The sequence below is a fragment of the Cetorhinus maximus genome, chromosome 21 (genome assembly GCF_964194155.1).
Source record: "Cetorhinus maximus chromosome 21, sCetMax3.hap1.1, whole genome shotgun sequence".
NCBI classification, from domain to species: Eukaryota; Metazoa; Chordata; class Chondrichthyes; order Lamniformes; family Cetorhinidae; genus Cetorhinus; species Cetorhinus maximus.
The window spans coordinates 13,518,883-13,534,208 of NC_135899.1; the positions used below are offsets into that span (position 1 = coordinate 13,518,883).

The 15,326-nt window shown below is 46.0% G+C and overlaps 1 protein-coding gene across 2 annotated transcripts in view; it reads right to left on the reverse strand.

The window, feature by feature from the left end:
- The window catches only part of LOC144695689 (ras/Rap GTPase-activating protein SynGAP-like), a 492,301-nt gene that overhangs the window by 437,928 nt on the left and 39,047 nt on the right, over nucleotides 1-15,326 (reverse strand). The window contains exon 1 of one of the 2 annotated variants that reach the window (XM_078566630.1): nucleotides 7,041-7,144. The exons of the other annotated variant lie outside the window; for it this stretch is intronic. The gene's annotated coding sequence lies outside the window, so the exon portion shown is untranslated. Of the gene's footprint in view, nucleotides 1-7,040; nucleotides 7,145-15,326 lie in introns of those variants that run through there. 2 annotated transcript variants of the gene reach the window in all.

Sequence of the window (15,326 nt, forward strand, 5' to 3'; positions counted from 1 at the left end):
AGTGTAACCACACATCCCATAGTAGTCACACATCCCCAGAGTACTCACATATTGCAGAGCAATCTCATGCACCCAGGAGTATTCCCACATCCCCAGATTAATCGCACATTCCCAGAGTGATCCAATATCCGCAGAGCAATCACAGATCCCCAGAGTAATCGCAAATCCCAAAATTAATCACACATCCCCAGGGTATTTACAGACAGCCAGAGTAATCACATCAGCAGAATAATCATACATCCCCAGGGTATTCACATATCCCCAGAGTAATCACACATCCCCAGAGTAATCACATAGACCCAGAGTAATCACACATGCCCAGAGTAATTCCACACCCCTAGAGTAATCACATATCCCTGGAATAATCACATATCACCAGTGTAATGACGTATCCACAGAAGAATCACACATCCCAGAGTAATCACACAACCCCAGCATACTCACATATATATAGAGTAATCACACATCCCCAGAGCAATCACACATCCCCAGAAGAATCACACCTGCCCAGTGTAATTACACATCCCAAAGTAGTCACACAACCCTAGAGCACTCACATATCGCAGTGTAATCTCATGCACCCAGAGTATTCCCACATCCCCAGATTAATCACACATTCCTAGGGTGATCCAATATCTGCAGAGCAATCACAGGTCACCAGAGTAATCACACATCCCAAAATGGATCATGCACGCCCAGAGTAATCACATATCCCCAGAAAAATTACACATGTTCAGAGTAATCACACATTCCCAGAGAAATCTCACATCCCCAGAGTAATCATATATCAACAGGTTAATCACACATCTGCAGAGTAAACATATCATTCCCAGAGTAATCACACATCCCAAGATTAATCACACATGCCCAGAGTAATTACATATCCCCAGAGTAATCCCATACAGCCAGAGTAATCAGGCATCACCAGAATATTTACACATCCTCAGAGTAATCACACACGCCAGAGTTTTCACATACAACCAGGGTAAACACATACAACCAGAATAATCACATATCCCCTGAATAATCACATATCTCCAAAGTAATCACACATAACCAGAGTAATCACACATCCCTAGAGTAATCACATATCCTCAGAGTAATCATATGCACCAAGGGTAATTGCATATCACCGGGGTAATTAATCTCATACCCCAGAACAATCACACAACCACAGAGCAGTCACTTATCCCTGCAATAATTACTTACATCCAGAGTAATCACACATCCCCAGAGCAATCACATATTCCCGGAGTAATCACACATTCCCACAGTAATCACATAAATCCAGAGTATTCACAAATCCCCACAGTAATTACACGTTCCCAGAGTAATCACACATCCCCAGAATCATCACACATCTCCAGAATAATCACACATCCTCAGAGTAATCACATATCCCTGGAGTAATCACACATTCCTGAATAATCACACATCCCCAGAGCAATTATATATCCCCAGAGCAATCACACATCTCCAGAGAATGACATATCCCCAGAGTAATGACATATATCCAGAGTAATCACTTACACCCACATTAATTACATATCCCCAGAGAAATCACGCATCCCTAGAGTAATCACATATCCCCAGAAAGGGGTATGCGTCTCACAAGTTAATCACGTATCCCACAGCATAATCACTCACCAGAGTAACTGCATGCACTCTGAGTCATCTCATACGTTAATCACTAACTCGAGTAATGGCTTATAAGGAGCAACCTACTGCACAGAATAATCTGATATTCATCAGAGTAACAACATTTCCTATGGTATAATAAAATAATCCATAGATTATTTATATACCATATAGTCGAATCACATGCAAATGAAGTAATTACATATCCTACAAAGTAGATGCATTCAACCCAGTTATATACCACATATCGCTCAGAGTTATCACTTCTCACACCAATTAACATCATCTTATTCCCTAGGAATAAACCTACCTCTGCGTTAATCACCTCTCTCTCTTACCAATGCAATAACCACCAGAGTAATTACACAACCTCAGAGTAATCATACCTATTAACAGAGTAATTACATAACTCAAGAGTAATCATATATCACCCTGAGCAATCATGTGGCTCTAGAGTAATTATATTCCGCAGATTAGCAATTAGATAACTCCAGAATGATCATATGCCCCACCACTGTATTCACAGGTCAGTATGGTCATTGAAAAGGCAAACCACAGCTGGGCTTTATTTCTAGAGGGGGAGGATTGGAAAGTAGAGACGATACATTGAATTTGTATGAAACCTTGGCCACACTTGGGGAACTGCACACAGTTCAGGTCTCCATATTATAAAAAGGATATTGAGGTGCTGGAGAAACTAGAAAAAAGATTTACCAGGATGATACCAGAACTGAGAGGATACAACTGTCAGGAAGAATTGAACAGGCTGGAGCCTTTTTTGCTTTGGCTAGGTGGGGTGACCCGATAAATGTGTTCAAAATTATGAGAGTTTGATTGAGTAGGCATAGAGATGTTTCCAATAGTTGGAGGGGTGGGGGGGGCCATAAACATGAGACAGTCACTAATAAATTCAATGGGGAGCTCAGGAGAAACTGTTTTTGCCCAGAGGGTGGTGGGAATGTGAGCTCACTACCACATGGGGTAGTTGTGGCGGACAGCTTAGGTGCAATTAATGGGAAGTGAGAAAAACAGATGAGGGAGAATGGAATAGACAGGTATGCTGATGGGGTTAGATAAAGAGTATAGCAGAAAGCTCGTGTGGAGCAGAAACACGGGCATGGATGCATTGGGCCAAATGTCCAGTTTCCATGCTATAAATACTTCATGTAGAATTACATAGAATTTACACCAGAGAAACAGGTCATTTGGCCCAACTGGTCCACCTAAGGCCAACTAGTTGATCCAAGTGCAACTGGTCCATGTCTGCCATTACGCACCACTCGAACCTCTTCCTCTCCTTCCTCAACTAATTCTATTCTCTTCTCCCGCTGAGGACTATCTGGAAAAAAAAAGACTTGCAAGGAAGGGTGATACCAGAACTGAGGTGCTACCATCAGGGAAGGATAAATAGGCCGGGTGAAAAAGAGAAGGATGAAGGAGTGTCCGGAACGAGGCTTTGATAGACCGGATAGAGAAAAAGTGTTCCACGTGTCGGGAAAAGCAAACCTAAAGGCCATCAATATAAGACAGTCACCAAGACAGAGGGAAGAAACTTCTTGATCCAGAGAATGGTGAGAATGCGGAACTTGCTAACTGCAGGGAGTAACAGAGACGAATAGGATAGATCCAGTTATGGTGAAGCTAGATGAGCATACAAGGTAGAAGGGAATAGAGTGAGATCACAAAGGATGGAAGGAGGCTCGAGCACAGCATCTATAAGATGGCTCCTGTTCATATCCAGTACCTGGCAATGTAGGTGAAATGGTGAAGAGTGGGGCTGTTTACATACGGTCACGAGCAGAGTGGGTAGTGGGAGTGGGGGGGTGTTGGTTGGTTGGGGGGGGGGGGGGGGGGGGGGGGGCTTGGGGGTGGTCAACACATGATCCCTTGCTGCACTGATACATATAATCAATGTATAATATTTGGTAGTCCAATTGAAAGGAAGGACCCTATCACTGCTAGTTTCTTAGAGGATAGAACACAAATCTAGAACTAAATGCCCTATTGATTGGTGCTTTGGCCGATCTTGATCTATTATTGCACCATGTCCCAGTGCTTACCCTTATCCTTGTGATGGGCCTTGCCCCTGTTGAGGTACCTGCTCCAGTGGTGGTCCTGGTCCCTGGTGGTCCAGATCCCAGTAGTGGTCTTTGTCCCAGTGGTGGTCCTAGTCCCAGTGATGGTCTCAGTCCCAGTGAAGGTCTTTGCCCCAGTGGTGGTCCCAGTCCCAGCAGTAGTCCTGGTCCCAGTGGTGGTCTTTGTCCCAGTGGTGGTCCCGGTCCCAGTGGTGGTCCTGGTCCCAGAGGTGGTCCTGATATCTGTTATGATCCTGGTCCCAGTTGTGTTCCTGGTCCCAGTGGTGGTCTTTGTTCCAGTGGTGGTCCTGGTCCCAGTGGTGGTCGTGATCCCTGTTATGATCCTGGTCCCAGCTGTGTTCCTGGTCCCAGTGGTGGTCCTGATCCCTGTTACGATCCTGGTCCCAGTGGTGGTATTTGTCCCAGTGGTGGTCCTGGTCCCAGTGGTGATTGTGGTCCCAGTGGTGGTCCTGGTCCCAGTGGTGGACCTGGTCCCTGTTATGATCCTGGTCCCAGTTGTGTTCCTGGTCCCACTGGTGGTCTTTGTCCCAGTGGTGGTCCTAGTCCCACTGATGGTCTCAGTCCTAGTGAAGGTCTTTGCCCCAGTCGTGGTCCCAGTCCCAGTAGTGGTCCTGGTCCCAGTGGTGGTCTTTGTCCCAGTGGTGTTCCTGGTCCCAGTAGTAGTCCTGGTCTCAGTGGTGGTCCTGGTCCCAGTGGTGGACCTGGTCCCTGTTATGATCCTGGTCCCAGTTGTATTCCTGGTCCCACTGGTGGTCTTTGACCCAGTGGTGGTCCTGGTCCCAGTGATGATTGTGGTGCCAGTGGTGGTCTTTGTCCCAGTTATAGTCCTGATGCCAGTGGTGGTCTTTCTTCCAGTGGTGGTCTTTGTCCCAGGGGTGGTCCTGGTCCCAGTGATGGTCCTGGTCCCAGTGGTGGTCTCTGTCCTACAATTTATATTTATCTAAAGTGATAACAGTTGGCCTACAGTTAGTTCTTGTCCAACTACTGTATTATCCAATTAGTGGTACTTGCCCCAGGAGATGGTATATATTCTCCAGCTGCTATTTATCCCAGCTTGAAGCAGTGTGTCCGATTGCACTCTGTGCTGTGACCTGAGTGCCACTAACACTTCTAATCCCGTCGGGACCAGTGGCCAGGGCATGGGGAATGGGAACATAAACAACAGAGGCTGGTAGTGGTCAGTAATTACACACAGCTTCCTGATACTGTGCGTCTCGCAACCACAATGCAAGTTATTTTGTGTGGCAGAATGTGATCACTGACCTCCGGAGGAAGACCGTTTAAACTACTGACCTTTAGGTGAATGGGAGTATTTATTATTTCAGTACTGCCATCATTAAGCAGTGCTGCTCTACTGATACAGCCCAGCTCTCCAAAACAAAGCATGTCATTGATCGACTAAGAGGCGGGGGTGGGGGTTGGGCTGGGGGTGCAAGTACAAACTGGTCACAGCACAAGAGAGTAATTCCATGGACGGCGAGAGAAAGGTTGTTTTTGTCATCAACTGTGTTCGGTACAAACCCACAATGAGAATTTCTGAAACAAAGCAAAGTCTGAGTTTGAAGGAACAGTGTAGAGGGAGCTTTACTCTGTATCTAACTCTGTGCTGTACCTGTCCTGGGAGTGTTTAATGGGACAGTGTAGAGGGAGCTTTACTCTGTATCTAACCCCGTGCTGTACCTGTCCTGGGAGTGTTTGATGGGACAGTGTAGAGGGAGCTTTACTCTGTATCTAACCCCGTGCTGTACCTGTCCTGGGAGTGTTTGATGGGGACAGTGTCGAGGGAGCTTTACTGTTTCAAACCATGAGAGTCACCGAAGCGGTTGTTGGATCAAATGCCGCCAATGGTTCAATTTTGCGGGTAGACTCTCTTCACTGTGTTGGCAGAGGAAAGGTACTTGCTACAAAATATAACAAATCATCTCCCCCACCCACCAGCATCGGGCGCTGATCTGAGTGACGGTGAAGAGGCAATTGTAATGTTCTTTCAGGTATTTTATGAATAAAGTATATTTTGCCCCCCCTCCCAAAAAAAAGGCACTGAACAGACAATGCAGCTTCAATTCAGGCCAGTAGGTGGTGTTGATGTGTATGAAGCAGGCTCCTGCTGCTGGGGCTGCTCTGTCAGGAGTGCAGTGCTGGCTGCCTGCCTGGCTCTCCATGGTGGGGTGACCACTTTCAAACTCCAGTGCTGGATGTTTCCTCGAGGCGGGGAGTGAAATGCTTGCTTTGCATTTACCGTCCCAAGCTGGTTTTGCAGGATTGGGACAGCACAGCAGGAGCCTGTCACACACAATGACATCGGACAGTCAGCAGTGAAACAGGCCCTTCGGCCCGACTGGTCTGTGCTGTACACCAGCCTCCCCGTACTATTCCACTCCTATCTCCCTCAGGGACGTGACCACCTCTCCCCTGAACGCCAAATATGTGAAGGGGACAAAATGATTGGTCAGCAATGGTGTTTGGGGGGGGTGGAGGGTGTGGAAATTGGATTGCATAGGGAGAGTGCGCAAGGCTCAGTCATGGACTGCGGAGTCCAGCAATTAAAGCAGAGGCTGACATTTCTATTTGTGTGTGTGAGATTCTAGAGCTCCGATTTTAACCTACCCCGGCCAGTGCGATGAGAGGCGAGTTCAGGCCAATTTTACACCCCCTCCCCTTCCCCCCAAACACCCACACTTCCCATTCTTAACTTCAGGTAGTTTTGGTTGAGGGGCGAGGAGGCACAGATCCCATGGGGGTAGGACAGGACTGGGGGCAGTGGTTCCCCCCCCCTTTACCTTGTTGTCCACAGCCTGTTTGCTGGACTGCTCGGTCCGTGTAGGATTTTGCTGCACAGCCGCCCAGGCTCAGAGGGAACAGTGATGGGGTCAAAGTTGGTTTTGCTCCCCGCCCCTTGCCTGATTTTGCTCTCCAGTGCTGTCGGCGGAGAGTCAAATCCCGCAGATATTCTATCTCACCCCCCCACCAATTCCATGGGGTTCCCAGTTAAGCTCAAATGGCCATCACCCATCACCCATGTGTGTCTGGCCGCACGGATACACCGTGAGCCCTGGGCTGCAGCGTACTTTACAATCTGCTCCGGCTGTGAAGGGCACCATATAAATGCAATCAAAACACAAGGAGCTGGGAGCAATTCCGCAGGTCTGGCAGCACCTGTAGAGCAAGGAAACAGAGTTAACGTTTGGAGTCGAACATGACTCTTCTCCGGAGCTCCACAGCTGCTGCCAGACTCTGCTGGGCTTTTCCCAAGCCTGTCTACCTGTTTGACTTCGGATTCCCAGCCCCGCAGAATTCGGCATTTACCAGACAAATGTTAGCTGCTTCCTCTTTCCTGTATCCTGTTTCACCCTCTCCTCCGTCTCTCCTTGGTTTCAGTTGTTCTTTCTCTCTCTCTCACACAATCCTTTGTCTTCATCTCCCTCTTTCGTTCAGTTCCTTTCCCCTCTTTATCTCTCTCCTCTGCCCTTCTTTTCCTCCATCCATTTTGCATATATTTCCTTTGCTCTCATGTCATTTGTTCCTTCCTCTCTATGTGTCTGACTCTTTCACTCTCTACAATCTACTCTCTCTCTCTCTCCCTCTGAGATTCTCCCCTGATCAGCTGTGTTCTTGTTGTTACCAAGCACGCCTGCATGGATATCTAAACAAAAGAGATAAAAGTCCTGAGAATTGTGCAGTGCAGCGCTCAGACGAACTCTTTCTCCCTCAGGCACATGTCCATGCCTGGGTGTCAGCTCAGCTGCTGATTTCGTTTTGTAAACAGCCGTGAAACAGAACATGTTCCGACAGGGAGACTCAATCATGTTTGTTCAGCATTCAAGCAAAACAATTAGAAAGCAAAGAGGCAAAATCAGTCTATATCTGTTTTCAGTAGATTAGATACCCCAGGCCTGCACTTGCAAGGTAAAGTTCCTCATCGAACATTTCCCAGGGCCACAGTGTATAAAGTAACAAGTGCAGTGCACATCTGAAAGGGCTTTTACTCCTATTATTGTAAAAACATATCCTCCAATACATAATTGGAAGCAGTGCTGTACACCTAGAAAGCACAGTTTGTAACAAAAAATATAGAGAAATGCTATATACAGGAGTGTTATACCCCTGCAACACACAGTGTTATTTAATATATACAGGAGTGTTATACCCTGTAACACACAAAGTGTGTTATGTAATATATATAGGAGTGCTATACCCTGTAAGACAGTATGTTATGCAATACATAGCGGAGTCTTATACCCTGTAGTTATACAATATATGCAGGAATGCTATGCCCTGTAACACACAGTGTGGTAAATAATATGTACAGGAGTGTTATATCCCTGTGACACACTGTTATATAATATATACAGGAGTGTTATATCCCTGTAACACAGTGTGTTATATAATATGTACAGGAGTGTTATACCCCTGTAACACACAGTGTGCTATATAATATGTACAGGAGCGCTTTAACCTGTAACACACAGTGTATTATATATGTACAGGAGTGTTATACCCTGTAACAGACAGAGTGTTGTATAATATATACAGGAGTGTTATACCCTGTTAGACACAATGTGTTATATAATATATACAGGAGTGTAGTACCCTTGTAACACACAGTGTGTTATTTAATATATACAGGAGTGTTATACCCTGTAACACACAGCGCATTGTATAATATATACAAGAGTGTTATACCCTGTTAGACACAATGTGTTATATAATATATACAGGAGTGTTATACCCTTGTAACACAGTGTGTTATATAACATATACAGGAGTGTTATACCCTGTAACACACAGTGTTATACAATATATACAGGAGTGTTATACCCTGTAACACACAGTGTATTATATATCATATACAGGAGTGTTATACCCTGTAACAAACAGTGTGTTATATATTATATACAGGAGCGTTATACCCTGTTAGACACAATGTGTTATATAATATATACAGGAGTGTAATACCCTGTAACACACAGTGTGTTGTATAATATATACAGCAGTGCTATACCCTGTTAGACACAATGTGTCTTATATAATATATACAGGAGTGTTATACCCATGTAACGCACAGTGTGTTGTATAATATATACAGGAGTGTTATACCCTGTTAGACACAATGTGTTATATAATATATACAGGAGTATTATACCCAGTAACACACAGTATGTTATATGATATATACAGAAGTGTTATACCCTGTTAGACACACTGTGTTATAATATATACAGGAGAGTTATACCCTGTAACACACCGTGTGTTATTTAATATATACAAGAATGTTCTACCCTGTTAGACACAGTGTGAGATATAATATATACTGGACTGTTATACCCTTGTAACACGCAGTGTGTTATATAATATATACAGGAGTGTTACACTCCTGTAACACAGTGTGTTATATAATCTAAAAAGGACTGTATACCTTGTAACACAGTGTGTTATGTATTATATACAGGAGTGTTATACCCCTGTAACAAACAGTGTGTTATATAATATATACAGGAGTGTTATACCCTGCACACATAGTGTGTTATGTAATATATAAATGAGTGTTACACCCTGTAACACACAGTGTGTTATATAATATATACACAGGAGTGTTATACCCCTGTAACACACAGTGTGTTATATAGTATATACAGAAATGTTATACCCTGTTAGACACAATGTGCTATATAATATATACAGGAGTGTTATACCCTTTAAACACACGGTGTGTGATATAATATATATAGGAGTGTATACCTTATAACACAGTGTGTTGCATAATATACACAGGAGTGTTATACCCCTGTAACACAGAGATTGTTAATAATATGTTGATAATATGCACAGATGGGTCAAAAATGTAACTCACATGCAGATATTTGACTGGCATCGTATATGAGCCTGGGATTTAGCTCCCAAATTTGGGACTGGGGTTGAGATGTATTTGAGCCACTTGAAGTCCCTGTCCATCACCTTTCTGCTGGCAAAATGTCCATGTACGAAAATGGGCCTGGCAAAGTTTTGAAGGCCGGCATCTTTGACTTGCAAAACATCGGAACTTGCAGGGGGCTATCACCCGTAAAACACATGTACCCAATCCTTGGGCTGGTAAACCACCAGGTCTGAGTTTGGCCATGAGGCTGGAATTGGACCCATGCCAGAAGATGGGTCCCAAGGCCCTGCTCCAGCTGCCAGGGTGTGTTAAACCCCAAACTGTAAAGTGCTCAACTTTGCTTGGTCCACGCAGCTCGACAATGGGAACATGGATTCCAGGGCGCGATTAGAAAGAAGCACTCATGTTGTTATCCATAGCAACTGAATCACTACAAAAAGCAAAGTGCGCTCTCTCAACCTAAACTGCAATCCCTCCCTCCCAAAAATAATCAAACAGCAAACATCTGATGTGCTGAAGTTGGAGGTCAAAGGTCAACTGTTTTGAAAGCTGCCTGATCTTAACACATTTCCTTTCATGTTCACCAACCCACCTCATGTTTTGAGTGTACAAGTACCATGGAAACTGCACCCAAGACGTATTTGCAAGGTTTTTCTGTGTTGTTATGGTGACGGGATTCTCTTCCCCCACCCCCTCGCCCATTTTAGTCCTTTCTTCTGCTGCTCCAAATGTTAACAAAAGCAATCGTTCAGCGTCCTCATTAATATTAAAGGGCTTCTCTGGAAAGAGGTCATTTCCTTGAAAGGTATATCGCAGTCTAGATACGGAAGGAAATGTTGACACTCGGCACTGGATAAGATTGAAATGGAAAACTTGTCGAACCCCTTTCACGATGGACAATAGCCACTTAACTTATTTAAAGATGGAGTGTTGCCACCAGGTCGTCTGAAGGGGCAGACCTTTCCATCAGAATTACAGTGGGACACTTTTGATTGAAGTAACACGTGAAAGGCTCTTAATTAATTCAACTCAAAACCAGGGGGTTTCAGACCAAACCCTGGAAATGGATGAAAATTTGGCTGAAAGGTCGGAAACAAGGCTACTCCATTTGGAGCACAGGAACAGGAGGAAGCCATTCAGCCCCTCTAGCCTGCTCTGCTATTCAGTGGGATCACGGCTGATCTGTATCTTAACTCCATCCACCTGCCTTGTCTCCATAATCCCTTCGCTACCTTGGCTAGCAAACATCTATTGATCTCATCTTTAAAATTATGAATTGAACTCCTGTCCAGTGCTTTCTGTGGGAGAGAGTTTTATAATTCCATCTCTTTTTGTGAGAAGAAACGTTTTCAAAATTCTCTCCTAAATGGCAATATGGATTTGGTTTTAAGGGCTCTGAAGAAGAGTCACACGGGCTCGAAACTCTGTTTCTCTCTTCACAGGTACTGCCAGACCTACTGAGCTTTTCCAGCATTTTCTGTTTTTATTTCAGGTTTCCAGCATCTGCAGTATTTTGCTTTTACTTTAGTGACCAAGCCTGTTCCGGGCGTGACCTTAGACAGTGCTACATGTGATAGGTCAAGGCCCGGGAGCTGGGCCGGTGGTCATGTTGACCATGCCGTCTGCAGAGAGGGACAACAGCTCCGTGCGGACGAGTGCCTGGAGGAGGTGGGGCCAGTGTAACCCCTGATGGAGCGAATGCCATCAAAGGTCAGGGGAGAAAACCCTTCAATTAGCCAAAGGGGGTTCATAATCCAGAAACTGTGATGCAGCCGTGGTGAGAACATGTCAACGAAACAGGGTTCTTGGACAATCCCACCTGCCTTCAGAGGACAGTGAACGCCAGCTCCATGATAAACTGCCTGATGAGGAAGGTGGAGTATGCAATGGAGGTCATGGGTTCAAACCCCTCTCAAGGGACTTGAGCACAAAATCCAGGCTGTTCCTCCCCATGGAGTACAGAGGGAGTGCTGTACTGTCGGATGTGCCTACTTTCCGAAGGGAGGTTAAACTGCTGCTCCATCTGCCCTCTCAGGTGGACCTAAAAGACCCCACTCCTGCCATTTTGAAGAAGAAGAAAGGATTCTTCTCCCCCGCCCATGTCCTGGCCAATATTTAACCATCAACCAACATCACGAAAGCACATTATCACATTGCTGTTTGGGGGATCTTGCTGTGAGTAAATTGGCTCCACACCATCATCGATTCCAGTCTTCAGCCAATTTGATTCACTTCATGTGATATCAAGACTGGACACAGCAAAGGCTGAGGGTCCCAACAACATCCTATTTGTAGGTCCAAAGGCTTGTGCTCCAGAACGAGCTTCGTCTCTAGCCAAGCTGTTCCAGTACGGATACAACACTGGCATCTACGCAACAAAAGTGGAAAATTTCCCAGGTATGACCTGTCCACGAAAGAGCAGGATGAATCCAAAGTGGCCAATTCCCGTCCAATCAGTTTACTCTCAATCAGCAGCAAAGTGATGGAAGCCGTCATCAACAGTGTAAACAAAAGACACTTATTCAGCAACAACCTGCTCGTTGATGCTCAGTTTGGGTTGTGCCAGGACCATTTGGCCACTGACTTCATTCCAGTCTTGGTCCCACATGGGTAGAAGAGGTGACTTACGGAGGTGAGGTGAGAGAGACTGCCCTTGACATCAAGGCTGTTAAACCCCAACTCTCGCTATATCACTCAGTTACAACACAGTCTGTTATGCACTCACCCTCACTATGGGTGGGGTCTTCCGGCCTCACCAGTGGCTTGACTTTTGCCCCTCTCCAAATTTTCCCGTCCCACCCACGATGATGCCCGCTGCTGGCGGGGCTGAAAAATCCTGCCTTATATCACTCTCGCTCCATCCATTAGGAGACGAGTCTAGACTGCGATTGCTTTTTCATCTAACCTGTGAAATGGGGCATGTTTAACATTAATCTAATGCACTGCAACCTCCCACAAATAACAATGTGATAATGCCCAGATAATCTTTCTCTTACTTCATGGTGGAGGATCAATATTGACCACGGCACTGGAGAGGACTCTCCTGCCCTTTAAAACAGGGACAATGGGCTCTCCTACGTCCAACTGAGAGGTCAAACAGAATGGTTTTGTGTCTCATCTGAAATTCAACAACGACAGTGCAGAGCTCCCTCTGTGCTGGTACCAGGAGTGTTCCAGAACTTGTGTGAACCTTCAAGGGCTTTGCACCAGTGCGTGCACTCACACTTGTTTTTGAACAGAAGCATGTTTGTGGGTTTGGAGAGAGTGAATGAGCAATTTGGCCTTTCCCACCCACCGCTAAACCTCAGCACTGTCCTGAGGCAACCCGCACTGCTGAAGAGCTCATTCAGCTGGAGAGAACTTCCTGGCGATGGGCCAGCTCCAAGCCTGCAGGTCATGGCCTTGCCTGTATTCTTTCACTTTTCTCTCCTTGCGTACTCATTGTAGTTCTATTTCTACCTTTCCTTCTGTCAACCTGCCAAGAACTCTGCGCTCCTCCAACTCTGGCCTCTTGTACATCCCCGATTTTAAATGCCCCACTCCACGAGCAACTGGGCCTTCAGCTGCCTAGGCCCATCAACTCTGGAATTCCCTCCTTGAAGAGAGAAGGCTGAAGGGGGGGTGGTGGGGGCTGATCGCGGTTTTTTCACAATTGAAAAAAAGGTTTTGATAGATTGGACGCAGACAGCACAACCAGAGGCCATAGTCACCAAGAAACCAAACAGGAATTCAGAAGAAACTTCTTTATCATGAGAGTGGCGAGAACGTGGAACTCGTTACCACAGGGAGTGATATATAGGGGAGTGAATACAGGGAGTGAGTACAGATGTGTTCTAAGGGGAGCGGGAGAATATGAGAGAGTAGGGATTGGAACGGTTTGCGGACATTGGTAGAGGAGGGAGGTTCAAATGGAGCAGAAATGCTGGCAAGGACTGGTTGTGCTGAGTGTGTTGTGTAGTCTATGTAATTCCACGCAAACATTGCCATGTCTTTAACTCTCTTTCACTCTTTAAGAAAAGCCATAATATTTGGCCTAACATCTCCTTATGGGGCTCGGTGTCAGGTTTTGTCTGATGAGCTCTCCTATGAGGTGCCCTGGGGACATTTACCTCCATGTTCCTGCTCCACTGCAGGGCCAGGATTCATTGGCGGCCTCCTCTCTCACTGCCTCCCGATCACCTCCTCCCAAACCAAAACAATTGGGTTTTTAACCACAACCCAGCAGTGAGGTGCCAGCCTTGGTTTGGCAGTTAGAACTTGTGCCTCTGAATCAGAAGGTCGTGGGTTGAAGTCCCAATCGGTATCGAGGTTGACACTCCCAGTGCAGTCCGGTGGGAGGTCTGCACTGTCAGAGGTGCTGCTTTTGCCGAAGAACTTAAAATAAAGGCCCCATCTGCCATCTAAGATAAACGTCAAAGATCCCACGGCCACTATTACAAAGAGCAGGGAAGCTCTTCACTGTGTTCTGGTCAATTTTGATTCCCCACTCAATCAACATCACTAAAGCACAGATAACGTGGTCGTGATTTCAATGTGGTTTGTGGGAGCTTGCTGTGTGCAAATTGGCTGCCACGCTTCCTATATTACAGCAACGACCACAGCTCAAAAAGTACTTCGTTGGCTGTAAACCGCTTTGGAACACCCTGAGGTGGCAAAAGATCCTATATAAACGCCAGTTCTTAATTTCTCTTCTTTCTGTGTTGCTGAAGCTTACAACAAAAAAAAAATGATCAGTCGCCAAGCAATCAGCTCCAAGCCTCTGATTCCTCCCCACCGGCCCCCACTCCGCAGCTTTTGACTTACCCCAGGGGTGAGAGCAAGCCCCTTGACAGTGACTGCGTTTCTGAAGGTGCTCAGTAACCAGCCTACGTTTCCTCCCCCTCCCCCGATCGCCCACAACCACTCTTTATCTTCTCGGACAGCAGCTGAGAACGACTAGCTGCCCGTGTGCATTTGCATACATTTCATCTCCTAATTTCTCAAACCAATTACCCAATTTCCAGGCGTTTACTGAGCTCAACGCACCAGTTTGTCATGAAAATTAAGCCTACCGGGAACAACTCTCAGTGCCATGATGTTGACAAGCTAACACTCTGTCTGTGTGGATATCTCAGTCAAGAAATACGATACAGGCAGGCCCTAGGAGGCAGGCTGCACTCACCCTGGGGGCCATCCTGTTGTCTAGCCATTTTCTGCTGATATCAGCCACATTCAGCCAATGAGATTTTGTGCCAACTCAGTCATGATGCTCTACTAGAATTGCCTGGCAAGTGGGTCCCCGAACTGCTTAAAGAAACCTTGAAACGTACAGTTTCAATCTGTAAAGGGGCACAGTACGAAACTACCATCAGCGCAAAGACAAGGGGTGCGAGAGGTGGGCGGAGATGGGCGGTGCTGCAACATGTCGGTTGGACTGGAATTTGAGAAACATGGAAACTGCGAGTCATCAGAGCAGAGAGAGACAGTGAAGAGATGGAGCTTTACTCTCTATTGAATCCGTGCTGTATCTGCCCTGGGAGTGTTTGATGTGACAGTGTAGAGGGAGATTTACTCTGTATCTAACCCGTGCTGCACCTGCCCTGGGAGTGTTTGATGTGACAGTGTAGAGGGAGATTTACTCTGTATCTAACCCGTGCTGTACCTGTCCTGGGAGTGTTTGATGGGACAGTGTAGAGGGAGATTTACTCTGTATCTAACCCATGCTGTACCTGTCCTGG